This window comes from Chrysochloris asiatica, unplaced genomic scaffold (genome assembly GCF_000296735.1).
Source record: "Chrysochloris asiatica unplaced genomic scaffold, ChrAsi1.0 scaffold00212, whole genome shotgun sequence".
NCBI lineage: Eukaryota > Metazoa > Chordata > Mammalia > Afrosoricida > Chrysochloridae > Chrysochloris > Chrysochloris asiatica.
Window position 1 is genome coordinate 3,237,065 of NW_006408730.1, and position 5,393 is coordinate 3,242,457.

Sequence of the window (5,393 nt, forward strand, 5' to 3'; positions counted from 1 at the left end):
ATGGAGCAGCTGGAGACTTTAGATCCAGAGAGGGAGAGCGACTGTGTGCTGAAGACCTGAGAGGCACGGGGGAAGGATTGCATGGAGGGGATTGTAACCATGGCAATGAGATGATATACGATGGAATGAATAATGAGTGTAAAAGTAATATTCTCCCATGTAAACTATCACATAATTCACAATAAATCATTAAAAAAAAAAAAAGAATATTGAAATTATGGATATTGTAGTTTAGTGCCGTCAAGTCAGTTCCGACCCATAGAGACCCTGAACAGGGTTTCTGAGGCTGTAAATCTTTACGGGAGCAGAAAGCCTCATCTTTCTCCATCAGAACCGCTGGTAGTATCGAACTGCTGACCTTGTGGTTCGCAGCCTGATTTGTAACCACTACGCTACCAGAGCTCCTCCCACAAAGATTAGAGCCCAGGAAATTATGGATAGTATTGTGAAAATGGAAATTTCATGTAACTTAATTTTACTCATGCAGAATCTGTACATAGACCAAGAGACAGTTCTTCAAATCTAACAAGGGGATATTACATGGTTTAAAATCAGGAAAAGTGTGCATCAGAGTTGTATCCTGTCACCATACTTATTCAAACTGTATGATGATGATCAAATAATCTGAGAAGATGGACTATATGGAAAAATGTGGTATCAGGATTGGATGAAGGCTCATTAAACACATGCAATATGCAGATAACATAACCTTATTTGATGAAAGAGAGGAAGACTTGGAGCACTTACTGATTAAGATTGTTGTTGTTGTGTGCCGTGGAGTCGGTTCCAACTCATAGCGACCCTGTACAGGGTTTCTGAGGCTGTAAATCTTTACAGGAGCAGAAAGCCTCATCTTTCTCCCGTGGAACAGCTGGTAGTTTTGAACTGATGACCTTGCGGTTCACAGCCTGATTCATAACCACTACGCTACCAGAGCTCCTACTGATTAAGATAAGAGTCTGTTAACCTTCAGTATGATTATACCTCAATGTAAAAAAAAATAAAAATCTTCAAATTGGACCACTAAAAAACATCATGATAACTAGAGAAAAGATTAAAGTTGTCAAGGATTTCATTTTACTTGGACCCACTATTGTTACCCATCAAAGCATTAGCCAAGAAATTAAATTATGTATTGCACTGGAAAATCTACGGCAAAAGACCTCTTTAAAATGTTAAAGAACAAGGATGTCACCTTGAGGACTAAGATGGACCTGGACCAAGTCATGGTATTTTCATTCACCTCGTATGCCTGTGAAGTTGAATAATGATTAAAGAAGACCAGAGAAAAATTGATGTATTCAAATTATTCTAGTGTTGATGAAGAAAATTGAATATACCAGGATTCAAGAGAATAAGCAACTGTGTTTTGGAAGAGCATCAGCGACGCTACTTAGAAGTCTGGATGGAGTGACTTTGTCTCAGTAGTTTCGACACGTTGTCAGGAGGTACCAGTTCCTGGAGAAGAACATCTAATTAAAGTATGTGGTAGTGGTGTTTATGTGCCGCGGAGTCAGTTCAGATCATAGTGACCCTGTATAGGGTTTCTGAGGCTGTAAATCTTTATGGGAGCAGAAAGTCTCATCCTTTCTCCTGTGGAACAGCTGGTAGATTTGAATTGCTGATATTGCTGTTAGTCGAATGACTTGTAGCCGACTATGCTACCAGGAGCACTCCTGTTATGGCACTGTGGGATCTGCACTGCACTGTGAACCTCAAGGTTGTCCATTCAAATTCACCAGTGGCTCCTCGGAAAGCCTATGCAGGGTCACTATGAGTGAACTGACTTGATAGCACTTAACAGTAACAACAATGCTACCAGGGCTCCTTCATAAAGTATAGGGTCAATGAAAAAGAGGAAGACCTTCAACGAAAAAGTTTGACATGGTGATTGTAACAATGGGCCCACACAAAGGAATGATTGTAAGATTAGCACAGAACTGAGCAGTGTTTTTTTCTGTTGTACATTGTTGGAACTGACTTGATAGTACCTGACAACAACAACAACCTTTATTAGTTGTTGCTAAATGCTGTGGAGTCAGTTCCTACTCAAAGTGACACTGTATAGGGTTTCCAAGGAACAGCTGGTGGATTTGAACTGCCAACTCCATGGTAAACTGCTGCAATAAATATATCAGAAAATATAATGGCTGTAATATCGTAGAATTTTTTTCTTTTTCATGTAACAAGATTCTGCTCCATGCAATCATCCAGGGATCCAGATTTAAAGTAGCTTTGTCATCTTTATCATGCTTTCCAGTTTCTCTGTAAGAGTTCTCCATAAAACTGATTGACTTCTAGGGAATGTTGCATAATATAATCTGTGTTTAACTAACTAACATGGCGTCTTTCATAGAAGAAGCAATCAATAAATGTTAACTGGGATACTGATGTGCCACTGTAGGATAAGCACTGGGCTACTAACCGCAAGGTTGATGGTTCAAACTCAACAGCCCTTCCTAGGAAAACTCATACAGGGTTTCTATGAGTTGTAACAGACCCCACAGCACTTACCAACAACAACATTATCGATAGCTAAAATTTTGGCTTAGAATTCAATGGATTTAGAGTGGAATTGAAAAGAACATAGGTCTATTAACCTGCTAAAGAATACCATTTGAATTCATTTATTTGGGGCTGAAGAAAGATACAATTAGAACTGAAATAAAGGTTATTCTGGCAAACTAGATAGAATGGTTCAATAAGGGATTTGATGACTGTAGTCAGGCAAAGTAGTCAGTAGACAGCTGGGATGGTACAGACAAGAGATAATGAGATCAGAAGGAGCCTAGGGGAGGAGAAAGAGAACACAGAGGCAATTGATTCTACCATACAAAGGCTTAGGGGAGCCAAAGATCTTTTATGTTCCCAGATGTCCAAATTCACATGTGTTTGCAGTCATGGGTAAAATAAAAATAAAAGTAATTTTGTTATAATGTTTGGAGTTGATGGCAGAAAAGAAGAATGGGAAAGTATCACAGGAGACTCTCTAGGCATTTGCTATGTAAATATTTATACTGCTCAAGACAGGATTTATTCTGAAGTCAAACTAAAATAATTTTGCATTAATTTCCTCTTGTATTTTTGAAAAATAACTCTCAATTTCTTTCTCATAACTGTTCTTTGTGGGCCCCAAAATAATGAATATATTTATTCATATTTTTATTTGATTTTCTTTTGCTTGCTCTCTTCTTACTTTGTTTTTGTCTTCTCTAGGATAATTAATCCCATATTTCTCTAATTCGAATACCCCAAAATACCAAAATAATATAATAAACTGTCAATAATCCAGAAGCATGTGAGACAATTTGTGTAGCCTTGTGCTCTACTAAAATTATTACTGGAATGTTTTACTAATAGTATTTCTTATGTGAATGTGCTCTTCATTTTCTAAAAGCACTAGGGAAGTTGAAAGAGGGGATAGGATGGGAAGCAAATGGGAGAATTCATAGAAACAAATGTTCTAACAATCACAGCCCAAGTGGTTATGCTTGGAGTGATAAAGGAGTTGTTGTACTATTCAACTAGCTTGATCCTGAAATGTTTCCTTGTGGAAACTTGAATAATAATTTGGGGACCATGAAACTACCTTCCTGTAATGAATACAAATGCCAGATACACCATCTCTTTTGTCACTGACATGCCCTTGTAACCCAAGCAAGTTTCAGCCATTCTGGTTGTATGCTTATGCACCTTAAATTTCTTGGTAGTGTTCTGCCTCAGTGAATCAGAACTTGTCTTGGCCTTTTTTCTCTGGGAAGAGGATTTTCCAATGTATTTAGAAGGATTCAACTGAATTTATCAATATGGATTGAAATCTGTTATAGTTGAGTAGCACAGTGGCCAAACAATACACTCACTAAATAAGCTAAATCAACTGTTATTCTCAGAGTTATATATGTCAGAATGACATGCCTAAACAAAACCTTAGTCTGTTATACAATAAGCTAAAAATTATATATAGAAGAGAATTAAAATTGATTTCAAAGAAGAGAATGTTTCTTTGAATACATTTAGATATTTGTCTGACATATGTCTAGTGCTGATATTCAGTTGGAATACCACCCTAGAAGCTTTGGTTGTTCATGGCTGGTATCTGTGCATATTGGTCAGAGCCAGGACCTGACATGGAGATGCCTCCAGTAGGTTTGATGTTGACTAATTTAATACCACCACTAATGTTTCTTAGGGATAGGACAAGAGCACAACTCCCACTCATTTCTGTTGTGACTGAATGAGTTCAGCATTTTCACAATTAACACTAATGAAGCAGTATCAAGAATTCTGAAGTCCAAGATATTCACATTGAATACCATTAAATCGGAGTCCTGGTGTGGTACTGTGGGATAATGTGCTGGACTACAAGTTTAGCGGTTCAAACTCACCAGCTGCTCCTCAGAAACTCTATACAGGGCCACTATGAGTCAGAACTGACTGTACAACACTTAACAACAACAACAATGCCATTAAATTATAGTTCAAGGGTGCCCTTGAAACCACATGACCACTGTATATGCAGACTAGGACTTTGGAGTCCAAAATACATAGGTGTGGCGCTACAGGTCTGGGATTCAAACCCACCAGCAACTCCTTACAAACCCTATACAGGATCACTGTGAATCCTAACCAACTAGACACTTAACAACAGCAATGACAACATACATAGCAGGCAACCATTTACCCTGGAGTTTCAATAACCTGCCAGGAGAGTGACAGGGAGTGGGGGGAAATCTTCAGACTCTGCTCTGTCTTTACATTGTGGAAATCTCTCATTTATCCTCCCTTTCTGTTCTGCTCTAAAATACCAAACATTAACTCCTCGGTAAGTTAGGCTTTCCCAAGACTGGAAGAGAAGTTGTTTCCGGAAAGTCTGTCTTAGTCCTTTATCATCAATCTCTATTGAAAGCATATATGAGACTGGGTCCAGGGAATACAAACAAAATCCTTTAATATCACAATAAGATTGTAGTCCTGGTGTAGCACTGTGGGATAAGCACTGGACAGCTAACTGCAAAGCTGGTGGTTCAAACCCACCGGCCGCTCCTCAGAAATCCTTTACAGGCTTTGAGTCAGAATGACTCAACAGCACTTTGCAACAACAACAATCACAATAAAGTGTCCTGCCACATGTATTTAGTTATTGTTTCTCTTAACATACACAATCCATATCCCTCTCATGGAAAGAGTTCCCAGCAATTCTACCTGGTAACTCTTTAATTTTTAAACTCATTGTTCAGATCCTTAGTTGCTATTTTTTTTTCCATCTGGGTATTTAATTGATTCAGCATAATTTGTTAGAAAGAGCATCCTCACCTCAATGAGCTTCTATTTATTCTGGGAGCATGGATCTTCAAGTGCTGGCTGCCTTGGTAGCTCTCTGATAGTTTCATTAA